Source organism: Heliconius melpomene, chromosome 10, assembly GCF_056956725.1.
Source record: "Heliconius melpomene rosina isolate 202511_hmr_F chromosome 10, ASM5695672v1, whole genome shotgun sequence".
In the NCBI taxonomy this organism is placed as follows: domain Eukaryota; kingdom Metazoa; phylum Arthropoda; class Insecta; order Lepidoptera; family Nymphalidae; genus Heliconius; species Heliconius melpomene.
The window spans coordinates 7,611,652-7,630,754 of NC_140398.1; the positions used below are offsets into that span (position 1 = coordinate 7,611,652).

Here is a 19,103-nt window from a genome sequence, read left to right on the forward strand (position 1 = left end):
CTTTACACCTCAACATCTTCTCACACTGTATAAAGCACAAGTTAGACCATGTATGGAGTACTGCTCTCATTTATGGGATGGTTCTGCCAAGTACCAATTACAGACCTTAGAGTCAGTTGAGAGACGAGCCAGAAGGCTAATCAATGACGGGACCCTTGTTGAAACTCAACTGCAAAGCCTTAGCCACCGGCGTAGGGTTGCATCTCTATCTGTGTTTTACCGGATACACTTCGGAGAGTGTGCCCATGATTTACATAGCTTGGTTCCCCCAGCCCCTTTTTACCTCAGAACTTCCAGAAATACAGCTTTACGCCATCCATACACGGTAGAAATTCCTACCGTACGAACGAAACGCTTTGAGGCTACATTCTTTATCCGCACTGCGAGAGATTGGAACTCACTGCCGGCAACTGTATTTCCTGTGACATACAATGTGGGGGTTTTCAAAGAAAGGGTGAATAGGTATCTTTTAGGCAAGCGTGCACCACCGTAGACCGCATCAACGCTCACCAGACTTGATGCGGTCAAACGCAAGCCTATTCCATATAAAAAAAAAAAAAAAAAATTCACAAATGATATTAATTAAAGGCTAAGAATTTCTTACTAAATCTGCGAAATAATACACTATTTTATATACATACTTAACTATAATTTACATAATTCATCCACCAACCCACTGGAGGCCGGCCTCTAAAAATTATGTGGAAGATAAATAAATACACAAATAGTATATTTATTTATGTATTCCATAATTATTATTTAGTTTTGTTAACAATGGAATTTAATTTCGCACTATTTATTATATTAATAGTTTCGACAAATCGAGATTATGGTACGCCTGATAATAAAAAAATGGCAATTACATGACAAAGTAAATCAAACAAGTTATAATTTAAAATGAATACACATTTTAATTTTTTGCAGGAATGACCTTTAATTGATTAAATAAAAAGATTAGAATAATTAGTAAAATAACAAAATAAAAATAAAAATATGTCTACTATATAAAAATACATCTAGAAAAACAAAAAGAAAGAAACAAAATGTAGAACTCCAAGGTAATACGTTGAAGAAATAGATCTAGACCGCGACCGATGGAGCACATTTACTATCGGCCTTGATTTGACTTCCATATTCATGAAAATATGTAAGCTTCGAAAAGGCCTGGACTTGGAATCGAACCCGGGTCCGCTGCTCGGTTGCGTCTAGCATACTATGCCTCTGGACCACAATGAGCGTTCAAATTGTATTTAAAAAATGTAATATACCTTGATAGACGCGATTATTTTATTTAAGTAAAGGAAACCTATTAATCTAGTATTACGATACTCCGCTTACTATGAAGACACTTCCGTTCCCCACTGCCCGAGACATTGCGTTTTGAGTAGCGGATCTCAACGCCGCTGTAACGCGATAAATTTAAATATAAACCGGATTTTTAAAGAAATGAAATGAAATGAAAGTACGTACCATGCTTTCCGCAAAATTTTTATGACATTACATATTGAGCTGCCAAACTCAACACCGTGGCCTGTCTCCATTTCACGGATTAGTTACCAGAAGGACAACCATCATGTTTACAGTCCAATGTTATACCTCAGTGCCGCAACGGCTTTAAATATACATACGATTAAAAGAATATTTCTTTTTTACAAATAAAAATACAACGAACCATTTTTACAATAGTATTTTTTATTTGTAGATAAGATTGTAATAAAAGTCAGAAACGACTTTAAAAATGCTTACAAAGCTCGCATTTTAATGTCTTTTGTTTTAAAAATACTGAAATAGTATTTTAGCCAAAAAAGATTTGTTACGGGTCTGTTTATTCTTAGAAAATAAAAGTTTCAAAATATTCTTATCATTTCATGAATAGGAAAATTTATATGAAATAACTGTAGCAAAATTTAAACTTGCATTTCTGAAATTCCACTTAAAATATGAAGTATAAAAATACCAGACTACAGTCGTCGGGAGTCGTGGCGTGGTAGAGCACCTAACTGTAAAAGCGATGATTCGATGGGACTCCGGAGAAATTATATTTGCTTACCCACTCTTGTAGACAAAGTGCGGTGTTGACTTCCGCCACTTAGCATAAAATGTCTCGAAAATTATAAAGCAAATCAAACGAAGCGAGTGAAGAAAACTATTAAATATTTAATATTTTCGACAAGATGCGGCGTTGAGTTCCGACACTCAACTCGCAATGCCTCAAGAATTCAGCAGTAAGTGGAAGACAGAGTGTCATAAAACTAGGCTTGAACACTAACTTTTCTCTACATACTCCGCTTGTGGAGTTAGAATGAAGCTACTCTACTTAAGTCCATTTTAACGTATCTCTAATTATTTGCAATAATGACATAATATGTCTCTACTCTATAGAAATGCAGAAAATACAATTAAAGTTTGTACATAGTCTATCCGCATACATTATTTTTTTAACTTTTTCTACTCAGAAAAACTTAAGTTTAGCTATGTATGTAGTTACTATTAATCACTAGAGATGGCGGTAGTGAAGAACTTTTACTGAAGCACGTTTACTGAAGTAAAATTGACGAAAATAATCAAAATTATATTATTATATTTTTCTATGAATTTTAATATTAGGATTATATTATTTATATTAAATTATATTGTATATCGATAGATGGCGCTGATTCGAAAATTAATATATTTTTACGAATGGAAACTTACAAATTTGGTTATAATTTATGATTTTTTTGTTGCATATGCTGCCACAAGTGTCCACGCAAATATTTTTAGAACTCTTACCTACGGTGATTTCCATTAGATTATTCCATCGCGCCACTATGGCCACTTATTTAAATCAATAGATTTATTTAATTAACAGTTTTTTTTTCAATTAAGTATTTTTCACCAATAAATCAAATCAGAGCAAGAATTATTGAACAAAATTCAATAAATAATGAATTAGTGAATTGAAATTCATAAAATTTATGATCTTTATTAAGCAAAGTTGGACTTAGGCTATAAATAAGGCTATTTCCATTGTAAGTATCTGCAACTTGAGCGGACATTTAGGAGATAAATACGCCAATTAACGTTAATCGAACTTATGTTATTGTTTTGTTATAACGTTGTTGTTTATTATTTAGCTGTAAACAGTGGTAGTGAGTTCGAATTTGATCTAATAATTATTAAATGTTATCTTCTTATCTAAGAATTATAAAAGTCTTGGCGCAGTCTGAGATGCTTGCTGCACAGTGGCACAAGCGTGTGACTGTGAACGCGACGGTTGTAGGATCGATTCTTACTCGTGGAAAAACCACCTACCTATAAGGTTTAATTTTTTTTCTTTCTACATTATACTGTAAGTTCTCACTTCTTGCCAAATTTATAGCTCTATAGGTTTGGTTTGTTTGGTGTTGACTAAGAAGCTTATTTGCCTGTGATTCAAGGGAGTTGTAACTGTATATAGTTGATATTAATTTCAGCTATATACCTTCCCACGATCTTGTAAAAAATGGTGTTACCAGACAAAGAGACAGACAGAGGAACAGCAAAGTAATCCTATAAGGGTTCCGCTTTTTTTTAAGAAACTTTTTCTTTAAAAAATAAACAGAGAATGGCCCACAGTTTAATTTAGTACAATTTCATACAAACATAACTAAATCGAGATCAAAGCTGTAGAGTTATCATTCCGTTCCACTAAAGTTGAATTGAGTTACCGAAAAACCATTTCTGATGTTGACGTTTTCTAATAAACGAGTATGTGTAAGCTAGTATTGGATATTTATGTATCTATATGCAAATGAAAATAAATTTAATAATTATTAAATAAATAATACGACTGCGTCTGGTTGTAGGTTCGATCCCCATTCAAGGAAATTAAATATTTATTTAAATTTTTATTTTCATATTTTACCTCGGTGTCGAGGCAAAGCGCAGCGTTGAGTTACGCCACTTAACACGCAATCCTTCCTGAATTCCTCTTAGTGTCTTTAACACTAGGTTTCCTCTGCCCACCCTCCTATATGCTGAATACAAATAAAAAATAAAAAAAAAAAAAATTCCATGAAATAGAATAGGCAAATATAACTTGTTTGTAATGTAAATTGTAAATTTGTGGAATCGTTAGAGTCGAATACATTGACATCTCAGCCCCGAGGCGTGCAATGACAAAAGGCGCTCGTTGTCTTTGGCAAATGTATTCAATAATAATAGACGGGGTAATTAGACGCCATCAGTGGGAAGTTCTAACTTAACAAGCAAAAATAAAAAAGCTGGGCGATAGGAGGACCCCTAGTATTATTTTCTGTTCCCTATTTCCCGTCCATTTTTTTAGTGATTGCGAAGACATTTTAAGCTAGACTTTTCCTAAAGACCTATTTCGAGACATTTTATGTTGAACAGCGAAATTAGACGCCACACTTTGTCTTACCACTGATGGAAAAACAATATAATTAATTCCCCCGTATAATTATAAATAATTTAAAGTTTTCAACAGCTACTTTAATTAAAATTTTAAACGTCCAAATCAAATCATCTCAGCAGAGATATAGCCCTTAGTATATTTGATCCCGGTTTAATTCAGTTATAAGAGAAAAGCGAAATTAAAATACATTAAAACATTAATTGGACTTCCGTCTCAAGTTCTGTTATGTTTGGGACGACGGTTAATTTAAAATATCATTTGTATAATGTACGCTGAGCTCGGAATTGTAGTGGTTATTAATTATTTTCATTTGCTCGCTTTGGCGAGACAAACCGCGGCGTGGAGATCCGCCAATCATTAAAAAAATATGGCCGTCGTCGCGCAGAGGCTCAAGCGTGCGACAATATGAAATAGCTAATATTGACATTTCTCCGCTCTGGTAACAAGGCAAAGTGCGGCGTTAAGTTCCACTACTCGACACCGCTAGTAGAGAAAGGAGTGTCTTATTACAAGGTGCCCTCTGCCTGCTGTGTGCGGTATAAAACGTGTGCAATTCCAAAGCAAAAATTAAATTTACACTTTGCAAAACGCGATTTATGTCGGCCCGAAAAGTTCTGAAAATATTTGAGTTTTATTGTTAGCGGTACGGTTTTTGCTTCTTTTAGGTAACAAGAAATTATTATAAAAAACAAAACAAGTTAAAGCTTAAATTTTCGGGTTTTACATGTACACCAGATAATCGCGTGTATTTAAAAACTTTAACATAAAGCATTTTTTTGCTTCACGCTTTACTCCCGTTTCCAGCAGGATAAGCAAAGGGAACCTAGCGTTGAGAGATTACGTTCCCCATGCACCGCCCAATTTTCGAGATATTACGTGTTAAATGGCGGAATTTAACGCCACATTACGCTATCTTGTTACTAGAGTTACAGTCAGACGTCAGACATTGGCACGACGGCCACCAGCAACAATACTGATTATAAAATTATATACGAAAATTTAGTTACCTAATCTATATATATAAAATCGAAAGGTCACTCACTCATCACGAAATCTCAGAAACTACATGTGCTAGGAATCTCAAATTTTGCATAGGAGTTACTTATAGGACGTAGGTACTCATGGAGACAGAAATTAATAATAACGTAGTTCACGCAGGCGAAGCCGCGGGCTTAAAAATAAGGGTGCGGTGTATATATATTATAAACATACAATAAAAAATATATTTATCATGTCTACATCGTAAAACACATAGCGTAGGTGACGCTACGAGATTACAAAATAACCCATAATTCTTTCTCACAAGGCAAACACAAAAATGTAATAATGCTGGCAATAATTCGCCGCTATCGTGGCGCCGTGAGAGAGTTTTTAGAGTAGTTACAAGTATCAGTAATTGATTCAAAAATAGTAAATAGCAATTTAAGCTAAATAAAGAACCCCTCACATAGAAGGCTATGTAGAGTCAAGACTCGAGACACTCCGTTCTCCACATTGTATATTACGCTTTCTGTTTTACCATAGCATGGAAATCAGATTTTTTAAAATTTAATTCCTTTCCAGATTCTATAAAAATTGCTTCATTTTATATAGCAGGGCATGTAGAGGGAACCTAGTGTGAAAAAACTGTTTCCCATTTTAAGCTCAATTTTCGAGATATTACATGTTGAATGGTGGAACTCAACGCTGTGTTTTGTCTTGTTACCTAAATAAATACCTTGGGAATAAATTGAATTAATCATTTCCTCAAGTGGGAATGGAACCCACCACTGTTCTGACTCTAAAAAGAACTGAACAAAGAACTCAACAATGTGTGTAGATGCTAAACTGACACATTATATCGCCGGCAGTAAACTGAAGTCTTAAAACAGAGATTTAAAACTATAATATTATTTAGTACATAGCTTTACTAACACGCTCTTCACGTTTTTTTTCTTTTTACGGTCCTTACTTTGTACAACGCCACCATATAACAAAAACGAATACGTTTTTTTTTATTAAATACATTTACGGGGTTTTTAAGGTAACTAAAGACAATGCACAAAAGGCGATCTTATGGCCATCTCGTATTTCATAATTCCTTCCTTTTTTATTTTTCTTATTACGTTACCATCTAAATGGATATTGATAATGGATTTATTATAATTGTTTCTATTAGATAAAAACAAAATGAAAAAATTACCCAAAATGAGAATCAAACCCACAAACGACGTTTACATACTTTCAACAACCTTCAACTCCCAAATTATGTTCTTTCAGAATAGCATCTTGCGTTCATTCGACTTTATGAGGGTTTCATAATTTAGGGACGGCTACGTAAAAATATAAAGGGCAGTCGTCTGCCAGTAAATTATTTCATATTGTTAGAGATTCTGGCGACATTATTATGATATGAGTCTCCGCAATTTAGACATCACCTTATAGTAAACTAGCGGACGCGCGCAGCTTCGCTTGCGTATTTTGGGGGAATTCTAATAACCCATGAAACATGTGTTCAATGAAATATTTTTAAGAGCCTAAATTTCAAATTTTATAAAAATCGGTGGCGATTTAAAGATTTTTCCATACAAACTTTCAACCCCTTATTTGCACTCTTAGGGGATGAATTCTAGAAAACCATGAAGCACATGTTTAATTAAATATTTTTAAGAGTCTAAATTTAAAGTTTTATAAAAATCGGTGGCGATTTAATTTTTTTTCCATACAAACTTTCAACCCCTGTTTCACCCCTTTAGGATTAAAAGTTTTCAAAATCCCTTCTTAGTAGATGTCCACATTACCAAAGTAAACATCTGTCCAAATTTCATGTTTCTACGCACAGCGGTTACGGCTGTGCGTGCGTCTTACCTCAGTCAGTGAGGACAAGTCCTTTTATATACATAGAAGACGGTTGTGGGTTCAATCTCCACTCGGAGGAATAACAAGGAAAGAAAATATTAAAGGTATCTTCATTTCCTTACAGTATTATTACTATTTTTTATTACATTTTACATTGCTTCGAGCGAAAGACGAACTTACTACCATCATTACACAGACTTCTCATTTGCTTCACAATGACACTATCCCAAAAAAACATAACAAAAAAGGGATTCAATTAAAAAACTTTCATTGGAATGAAAGAAATTAATTGAAAAAGTTATTTCTTTGTTGTCCGTAAAAAGGACCCCTTGTTATAATTACATCGGGATGACACAAATTTGCGGACGAACGTTGCTAGCAACTTGTTAGAGCTTGTCAGACGTGGGAGTGGATTTACAGGAGCAAGATAAGGGTCGGGCGAAACAATCTTTATTACTGGACCCTTATACCTAATATTGGCAGGGTACTCAGGAAGAACGTAGTGTTAAGATATTCCCATATATTGTGTGTTGAGTGGCGGAACTCAACGCTGCTCGTATTTATCAGTAAAGTTTTTTTTATGAAAAATAAATGTCCATCTTTACACATTATAAGTAAAATTGTCAGAGAAAATACGCTACGTTCACGTTTCCCTCAACTCTGTATCCCTAGCATAACAAGATAAGCAGAGGGATAAGTTAACCAAGTGTTAAGATACTCCGTCCCCATTAGATACTTCCGTTTCCAACTTTCCGCCGAATTTTCGAAAAAGCGTGATAAGTGGCGGAACTCAACGCCGTGCTTCACCACGTTACATGGGAATCGAACCCACAGCTGTCGTTGTCACTTATAGTGTCACGCTTGTGCCCCCAATACCACGAAAGCCTTTTATTTAAATAGAAATATATAAATTCACAATATAAAATATTAATACTAGCAGCAATAAGCAAAGTAACCACAAACAGTTTCTGAAGTAGATACTTACCTACCTATGTAAATAACTTATACTTTAGTTAGACTGTAGACATCGAGTCGTATGTAATAAGAATAGATGAATAAGCTCTTTATAATGAGACGATACAAACCGCACTGGGGAATATTACTACGTTAATAATAAACTCAATTGTGTCATATTCATTTTAACATGGCTGTTTATTAAAAAATTTCTATTATTTGACTTTTAATAATAAGTTTTGTGAAATATAAGAAACTAGCGGACGCGCGCAGCTTCGCCCGCTTATTTGCACTTTTAGGGATGAATCCTAATAAACCACGAAACACGTGTTCAATAAAATAATTTTAAGAGTTTAAATTTCAAATCTTGTAAAAATCGGTGGCGATTTAAAAAAAATTCCATACAAACTTTCAACCCCTATTTCATCCCCTTAGGAGTCGAATATTGCAAATTCCCGTCTTAGCGAGCACCTACGTCCTATAAGTAACTCCTATGCAAAATTTGAGATTCCTAGCACATGTGATTTCTGAGATTTCGTGATGAGTGACCTTTCGATTTTATATATATAGATGTTATATATATGTTAAAGAATAATATTTTACAACGCTAAAAAACATGATTTTAAACTTAAATAGCTTCATAGACTTATTTGCTTAAACATTATTTTTTAATTAAATCTATATTTTTATTTATTTAGCCTTACCATTGTCATTTACCCGCTATGGTAAAACAAATGCGGCGTTGAATTCCGCCAAACAATTTGCGTATCTTGTTTGTCTACTCGTTTATATAACAATTTTACATTATATTCCTTAAAGGAATAAAGAAAACAAAATTCTCGGCCGACGTAGTAAATAAGCTTAACTAAAGTAGTTTTCATAGATTCACAACTCGTGAACAGTGAACACTAAACACTGTATCACCGCAGGATGTCCCAACAATACGGATAAGATGAGAAAGATTTTTTCGGTAAGGATTGTTATCCTACACAAGCTTTGCTATATTCACTTTATTAAAATAGATACTAGGCCTAGTAGGATAACTTCTGACTAAGGTAAATAGTCCAGTTTCAAGCGAGTTCGATCCACATTCCATATTAAGTAGAATTCAATATTTTAATCTGAAAACTGACACGACTGAACGCCATGTTACCAGGTCGGTACGATATGGGTACCTTCAAAAAGCGCGTCTATCTCCACCTCAAAGGCCGGCAACGCACCTGTAGCTCCTCTGGTGCTGCACGGGGTCGTGGGCGGCGGTGATCATCATCAGGTGACCCGAACGCTCGTTTGCCTTGTCCTTTTTCCATAAAAAAAAAAAACGAATACGTTTTTTTTATTCAATACAGTTACAGGGATTTTAAGGTAACTAAAGACAATACACCATTATGGCCATCTCGTATTTCATAAATCCTTCCTTTTTTATTTTTCTTATTACGTTACCATCTAAATGGATATTGATAATGGATTTATTATAATTCTTTCTATTAGATAAAAGCAAAATGAAAAAATTACCCCGAATGAGAATCAAACCCACAAACGACGTTTACATACCTTCAACAACCTTCATCTCCCAAATTATGTTCTTTCAGAATAGCATCTTGCGTTCATTCGACTTTATGAGGGTTTCATAATTTAGGGACGGCTACGTAAAAATATAAAGGGCAGTCGTCTGCCAGTAAATTATTTCATATTGTTAGAGATTCTGGCGACATTATTATGATATGAGTCTCCGCAATTTAGACATCACCTTATAGTAAACTAGCGGACGCGCGCAGCTTCGCTTGCGTATTTTGGGGGAATTCTAATAACCCATGAAACATGTGTTCAATGAAATATTTTTAAGAGCCTAAATTTCAAATTTTATAAAAATCGGTGGCGATTTAAAGATTTTTCCATACAAACTTTCAACCCCTTATTTGCACTCTTAGGGGATGAATTCTAGAAAACCATGAAGCACATGTTTAATTAAATATTTTTAAGAGTCTAAATTTAAAGTTTTATAAAAATCGGTGGCGATTTAATTTTTTTTCCATACAAACTTTCAACCCCTGTTTCACCCCTTTAGGATTAAAAGTTTTCAAAATCCCTTCTTAGTAGATGTCCACATTACCAAAGTAAACATCTGTCCAAATTTCATGTTTCTACGCACAGCGGTTACGGCTGTGCGTGCGTCTTACCTCAGTCAGTGAGGACAAGTCCTTTTATATACATAGAAGACGGTTGTGGGTTCAATCTCCACTCGGAGGAATAACAAGGAAAGAAAATATTAAAGGTATCTTCATTTCCTTACAGTATTATTACTATTTTTTATTACATTTTACATTGCTTCGAGCGAAAGACGAACTTACTACCATCATTACACAGACTTCTCATTTGCTTCACAATGACACTATCCCAAAAAAACATAACAAAAAAGGGATTCAATTAAAAAACTTTCATTGGAATGAAAGAAATTAATTGAAAAAGTTATTTCTTTGTTGTCCGTAAAAAGGACCCCTTGTTATAATTACATCGGGATGACACAAATTTGCGGACGAACGTTGCTAGCAACTTGTTAGAGCTTGTCAGACGTGGGAGTGGATTTACAGGAGCAAGATAAGGGTCGGGCGAAACAATCTTTATTACTGGACCCTTATACCTAATATTGGCAGGGTACTCAGGAAGAACGTAGTGTTAAGATATTCCCATATATTGTGTGTTGAGTGGCGGAACTCAACGCTGCTCGTATTTATCAGTAAAGTTTTTTTTATGAAAAATAAATGTCCATCTTTACACATTATAAGTAAAATTGTCAGAGAAAATACGCTACGTTCACGTTTCCCTCAACTCTGTATCCCTAGCATAACAAGATAAGCAGAGGGATAAGTTAACCAAGTGTTAAGATACTCCGTCCCCATTAGATACTTCCGTTTCCAACTTTCCGCCGAATTTTCGAAAAAGCGTGATAAGTGGCGGAACTCAACGCCGTGCTTCACCACGTTACATGGGAATCGAACCCACAGCTGTCGTTGTCACTTATAGTGTCACGCTTGTGCCCCCAATACCACGAAAGCCTTTTATTTAAATAGAAATATATAAATTCACAATATAAAATATTAATACTAGCAGCAATAAGCAAAGTAACCACAAACAGTTTCTGAAGTAGATACTTACCTACCTATGTAAATAACTTATACTTTAGTTAGACTGTAGACATCGAGTCGTATGTAATAAGAATAGATGAATAAGCTCTTTATAATGAGACGATACAAACCGCACTGGGGAATATTACTACGTTAATAATAAACTCAATTGTGTCATATTCATTTTAACATGGCTGTTTATTAAAAAATTTCTATTATTTGACTTTTAATAATAAGTTTTGTGAAATATAAGAAACTAGCGGACGCGCGCAGCTTCGCCCGCTTATTTGCACTTTTAGGGATGAATCCTAATAAACCACGAAACACGTGTTCAATAAAATAATTTTAAGAGTTTAAATTTCAAATCTTGTAAAAATCGGTGGCGATTTAAAAAAAATTCCATACAAACTTTCAACCCCTATTTCATCCCCTTAGGAGTCGAATATTGCAAATTCCCGTCTTAGCGAGCACCTACGTCCTATAAGTAACTCCTATGCAAAATTTGAGATTCCTAGCACATGTGATTTCTGAGATTTCGTGATGAGTGACCTTTCGATTTTATATATATAGATGTTATATATATGTTAAAGAATAATATTTTACAACGCTAAAAAACATGATTTTAAACTTAAATAGCTTCATAGACTTATTTGCTTAAACATTATTTTTTAATTAAATCTATATTTTTATTTATTTAGCCTTACCATTGTCATTTACCCGCTATGGTAAAACAAATGCGGCGTTGAATTCCGCCAAACAATTTGCGTATCTTGTTTGTCTACTCGTTTATATAACAATTTTACATTATATTCCTTAAAGGAATAAAGAAAACAAAATTCTCGGCCGACGTAGTAAATAAGCTTAACTAAAGTAGTTTTCATAGATTCACAACTCGTGAACAGTGAACACTAAACACTGTATCACCGCAGGATGTCCCAACAATACGGATAAGATGAGAAAGATTTTTTCGGTAAGGATTGTTATCCTACACAAGCTTTGCTATATTCACTTTATTAAAATAGATACTAGGCCTAGTAGGATAACTTCTGACTAAGGTAAATAGTCCAGTTTCAAGCGAGTTCGATCCACATTCCATATTAAGTAGAATTCAATATTTTAATCTGAAAACTGACACGACTGAACGCCGCGTTAATTTCCGCCACTCATCACGCAATGTAGAGACATTTGGGCGGAAAGCGGAGATCGAAGTTTTGTCAATAAGCTTCTCCGTTTTTTTCTAAAAACAAATTAATTATTCATTATTTAACTAATGCTTAGTTATGGTCAGGAACCAGACCAATTAAAATGAAAAACTGATGAAAAGTACTTTTTCGAACTCAAAAAGTATTTTTTAGAGAAATAGGCATATTACATTATGACAATCATAATTTGAATATGTCAAATGTCATATGGCAACGCAGCAGCGTGTACTGGTGTACAATATATAGGTAGAAATGTATATAAAATGAAAATTATTTTATATAATTAACTTCGTTATATGGTCATCAAACCTTAAAGGTCCTGAAGGTCCTAGCGAATGGATGTTTAAATTGCTTAACTTTGTGATATACTAACAATACCTCGGCTTTCTCGGTCGCTTACTAAATTAGTTAAGTTAAGGAAATAAATGGCATCTTTGAATTAATTATTTTTAGGGAACCTAGTGTTAAAACACTGTGTTCTCATTAAGACACTCTCGATTCCTAGAATTCAACTTTTATTCGTATTTTTCTGAAAAAAAATTGAAAGATAAGTCTACCACAGCGAGGATATAAAAATAATTTATCCATAATTAATCCCTCAGTGGTGATCGAACCCATAATCAGCGCGTACAGTCATGCGCTAACGAACTGCGCTACGATGACCACAAGTATAATTTTTTACTTTCAACCTAGTAGTATGGCCTAAAAGCAGTTCCTGAGATTTAAATTCCATTCTACAATACTTTTTAGGGTTCCTTAAAAAGGATACGTAATAGAGCACTTGTTCCATAAATGCACTATCCAATACAATTAAAGCAGTAGTTCCCGAGATTAGCGCATTCAAACAAACGCTCAGCCTTTATAATCTATATATATAAAATCGAAAGGTCACTCACTCATCACGAAATCTCAGAAACTACATGAGCTAGGAATCTCAAATTTTGCATAGGAGTTACTTATAGGACGTAGGTGCTCGCTAAGACGGGAATTTGCAATATTCGACTTCTAAGGGGTTGTTTTTGGGGTTGAAAGTTTGTATGAAACTACGTTACTACAAATGCTAGGAGTCTCAAATTTTGCATAGACGTCAGTAGGACGTAGTCATGGAGACAGAAATTAATAATAATATAGTTCACGCGGGTGAAACCGCGAGCGGGCCGCTAGTATAAGTATGGAAATATAGATTGCATTACTTTAAAAGAGCTACATATATATAATACTATGTATCACATCTCTCCTTTATATTCGTCTCGTCAAGGAATATAATGTAGAAACTTATCGAGAAACTATTAAAACTTCTAAAGTGCAATCGTGTGTACATTTTGTACCGATCTGTCTGGAGCGATTCAACATTTTCGAAGATTAAATCTGCTTTTATAATATCAATATTGTTTCTTTTTTAAGCATTACGCGTTATTGCACTTAGTGTCAAGGCACTCTGTTTTACAAATATTGCTTTGATTTATTTTACTGAATCTAAATATTATAATATGATTTAAATATTAAGATTTAAATATTTCTTATCGTTACACATAAATGTGACAATCTTTATTCAATTCCCACGCAAAGAAAGGAAAATGAATGTCTTAACACTAGGTTCTCTTTGCCTACCATGTTATATGCTGTTCACGCACAATATGAAATGAAATTATTAATGTAATATAAACGATTAATTAATACTTAAATGAATTCATAGTGACATTAAAATTTCTCCACATTTTAATAGTATTGTTCAATTTCAACTCTACGTGTTCAATTTTTATTTTTTTTTAAATGCAACATTCTTGTCTTCCTTCGTATTTGTTTCCATAATAACAGAGGGTTTAGGCACTAAATTGTAAAAGCACTACGAAAACTACTAATCCCATGAACGTAAAAGAAAATGTCCTGCCACAATCTATGATATTGCGGGACTAAAGAGTTTTAATGTTTAGGGCAGCGTGAGACACACTGCTTTTAAGAAAGTAATACTTTTTTTCTATAAATTTCAAGTATATCAAAGAGTACATCTAGATAAGTATATATCTCGTATACTAATGTAATCTATTCTAATAGTGATATATTTCTTTTACAAAATAGTTATAGCTTGAAAAATATTTAGATGAAAAGATTGGGCCATATGACCTTAGCGCATCAATAATAAGAAATAAAAAGGTAAGCCAAATTTTCTTTGAAGATATTTTTTTGTTTTTTTTTATTCTTTAACCGTTATTCAGGAAGGTCAGGCTAGGCTTAGAAATATAGAATATTCCTAGAGAAAAAGAGGCAGGAGAAACCGTGTACAGTGTCAAGACGATATCAAAAAAATAGCCTACCTCAATTGTAAATAAACGGCACTGAACTGTACTGAGATAATCAAACATCGTTAGAGAATGTCTAATATATATTTTTAAAAATTTTTAGAAAATCTACAATAAGTAAATAAATAATTATAATAAAGTTCATATGGGGCAATGCAATTGTCATTTATATAGTTGTATTATACTTTATAACCGCTACTTCCCTATGTATATATGTTTCATTTTATAGAACTTTTCAACTATTTATCCCATACAAAGTTTTGATACTGCTAAAGTAAATATTTGTAGCATTTTTTTATTTCATGTTAAAAGCTCTTGTTTGAAAGCTCCGTCCCGTTGAGTAACTTTTATATTGAAAATTATGTACCTACTACTATTCTATAATTCTTCTATTCTATAATTTTAAAATAAATAAATTCTATTCTATCAAGGCCAGGCGAGGCAGAAAAGCATGTGACTGTAAACGCGGCAGGTTATGAGATTGATTCCAACAAAAGAAAAAGAAATTCTGTATTAGATATTTCGTATTTTATTGTCCTTTTTTCTTAATATCTATATATATAAAATCGAAAGGTCACTCACTCATCACGAAATCTCAGAAACTACAAGTGCTAGGAATCTCAAATTTTGCATATGAATTACTTATAGGACGTAGGTGCTCGCTAAGACGGGAATTTGCAATATTCGACTTCTAAGGGGTTGTTTTTGGGGTCGAAAGTTTGTATGAAACTTCGTTACTACTAATGCTAGGAGTCTCAAATTTTGCATAGACGTCACTAGGACGTAGTCATGGAGACAGAAATAATAACATAGTTCACGCGGGTGAAACCGCGAGCGGGCCGCTAGTGTTAGTATATTTTCACTGCTTATACCATGTTTTTATTAATCATTGTTTATTTTCGACATAAGATTTATTCATGTTTCACTGTAATTACACTATATCCATAAGATTAATTTTGAGACTGAACTAATGGACTATCCAAGCCAGAAAGAATTTATCTATTCAAAGCAGTTTCTAAGATTAGAACTTTAAACAAATAATCTCTTTAGCTTTATAGCATAAATAAATCATATGATATTAGAAATATAAAATCTATAACTAATCTAATATTAAGCTAAAATAAAATAAATCACCTTAGAGAATGTATGGGGACCATAAAATCTTTCTATACAATATAGGGACTGAACGCTCAGCCCATCCCAGGAGGTCAGCGGGCAGCCTGCTATTGACAAAGCCATAATATATATTCACACAAAATAAAATCCAGCTTCTTTGGACCATTCAGATAGTGTGGGGCCTTTAAATTTACCAATTTAGTAATTTTTTTATTTCTTGCTTCACGCATTATCCCGCATAAGAAGAATGTGCAAAGAGAAGCTAATGTCAAGACACTCCGTTCCCCACATTCTATTCCCCTGGTATAAGCATTGGAGGCACTGGAGGCATTGCGTGATGAGTGGCAGAACTCAACGCCGCGCTTTGCCTCTACACTAGAGCGAAGAAATGAAAATTATAAACGTAAATAAATATTACACTTCCTCGAATGGGGATCGAACACACAACCGTCGCGTTACAGTTACACTCTTGTGCCACTACGCGACAACGGCCTTTAAAATATAATGTCACTATTTTAAATAATTTATTAGTTAATAAAAATAACAATAATTAAGTATTTAGAATGCTATGATACTATGGATAATAGTATATTTTGCCATTTTAAGAAAAAAAATACAATCCTATCCGCCATTTCCAAATCCACACACAAAGTATTGGACCGTGTTTGCAAGTGCCAATTGGACTACCCGGGTCGCCGGACAATGCCCCTGAACGGGCTCTATTAGCGCCAAACTAAGTGGAATTCTCTGTATAGATTAACGCGAATGTTCCTCTATCGACATTACGATAATGAAACGTCTAAAAGCAATCCTGACAAATAACTAGTAGTGTAATGACACTGAGGTATACAAAATCTTTTTGACATTGCGGTAAAATCTTAAGCAGGATCTTTGAAAATGCTATAATTTTGCTACAAGATTTGTTTTAGTTTTCCACGTAGCAGAATAGGCAGAGGGTATCTGGGAAATTAGTGTTAAGACACTCTGTTCCCATTAAGAGACTTTTTTAATACATTAGAGAAATACTATTTTAATACATTAGAAATTTAAATAATCATATTTAGGTCGTACATAGTGCCAAGAGAGATTTAGCTTTTGGCAACATTTTCCAGCATGCCCTTACCAACTCTGTTCGGAACTAGCCAACTCGACTATTATGTATCAAAATCCATGTTAAATGTAACTTTGATATAATAACTGAGTTTAGAGTCTAATAATTATTAATAATAATAAATAAAATAATAATAAAAAAAAAGAAATCGAATCTAATGTGGTGTGAGTTTTCGGGCTCGATTCCCACTAAGGGGAATTAAATATTTAATATTTTCATTTCCTCATTCTGGTAATAAGGCAAAACGCGGCGTTACATTCCGACAATTCGGTGGGAAGGGGGAACGGAAGTGTCTTAATGGGGAGAGAATGTCAAAAAATTGGATTTCCAGGTCCCCTCTACCTAACCTGCTATGTACGGGATACTGTAGATATCCCGCTCAGTTTTTGGTATATTAAAGAATTTTGGGAGGGCAATGTTCCTACCTAGATAATTAATAGGTTTATATTTTTAAATTACATTTTTAATCTCAGAAAATGTAGCATTATCACGTATAATATGGCAAAGAGGATGGCTCTATTCGCGTCGTCTAATAACAATTAAAATTAATTTTCTCGGAGGCAAAATGCTTGAATTTCAGCTTGATGCTTCATTTATTACCACATAAGTAGTCCCTCTATACCAAGAAGCCGAGTTATGACTTTGATATAATACCTTTTAACATATAATGTTTGAATGTTTAAATAATGTTCGTACAATCGATGTTTGTAGGTTCAAACTCAGTTGGAAGCAATCGAGCAAGCCAAGCATGATAGGATATCCACATCAACTGAAAACAGGCTTCTAGGTGGAGCCCATCTAGAAGTCTCTATTCTTCTCGTCTTCTCTATCATAACACTTTACTAGAAGATTAACACCAACAAATCACAAACACGAGGCCAGTAGTGGAGCAGTGGCACAAAATGTGACTGTAAACGCGACTGGTTGTGGGTTCGATCCCCACTCAAAGAAATGAAATATTTAATATTTTCATTTCTTCACTCTGGTATCGAGACTAAGCGCGCCGTTGAGTTCCGCCACTCAAAAAGTAATGCCTACAGAATTTAGCGGAAAGTGGACAGCGGAGTGTCTTAAAGGGAGCCTACTCTGTTACATGCGGGATACAGTGTGAAGCTGGAAAAAAAAATGGAAAATACTATTTCAATTACCTCAAAGTTATGAAAATTGAAAAACAATAAGTGATATTATTGATAGTTATAAACTAAGATAAGTATTTACTATTTAACATCTGTTATTTTTGGAGTTGGTGCCAGCATGGGTATTTTTGAGAAAATTCCATGAAATAAATCTAGTAAGCTTTTGTTTGAGGAGTTTTTTATTTAATTACTTATTATCGGGAAATATTTTGCAGACCTCCACTCTGTTTAGGCAAATGGTTATTTAGCATTCATATTAATAATTTATAATCCAATTTATAAATAAGCTTATTCTTAATTTAGGCAAAAACAAACAATAATTAAAAATCAAACGCATTTAAACTTTTCGCCATAATTATTATCGCTTTATTAGTCCCAGCGGCGTAATTTACAAATCTATGTTTGAAGAAACTCAGTAATGGGAGGTTTTTAGTAAACTTTAATAATTAAAATGAGTTGCTGATTGCCGTCAAAGTTTCCAAAGCCTAGGTATATACCTAAGTTATTATACCAAGTTTTATGAGTCGGGTAAATAAGGACGTGACAAAAAAAACGTTACAGAGGATGCCATTCAAGAATGTACAGTAAGAGAGAAAGAAAAAATCTCAATCTTCTTTTTTTTTAAGCTTTACTCTCGTGTATCATTTTGGATATCATTCTGTGGAACCATTTTAGTAACAATTGTAAATATAATATTACATTTCTATACATAAATCTTTTGCTAGAAGTTGCAGTAAAGAGCACGCGGTGTCAGCAAAAGGCAATATTCTATGGCACTACCGTTTGCATCCACTAACGATTTGCTGTAATTTTATATGCAAAGGCAGCTTTATTACCATTCAAATAAAAATAATTGAGAGTTTTGTATGACACATTTAAAGATGTAATTCTGACTGAAGGTACCTACAGTGGGTCACATCGCAAT

General features: G+C 33.8%; 1 non-coding gene across 1 annotated transcript; it reads right to left on the reverse strand.

The window, feature by feature from the left end:
* Positions 1–1,041: 1,041 nt before the first annotated feature.
* On the reverse strand, positions 1,042–1,169 carry LOC146535384 (small nucleolar RNA SNORA16B/SNORA16A family). The gene has a single exon (XR_014878394.1). It is a non-coding gene; the product is annotated as a small nucleolar RNA SNORA16B/SNORA16A family (small nucleolar RNA).
* Between the last annotated feature and the right edge of the window lie 17,934 nt (positions 1,170–19,103).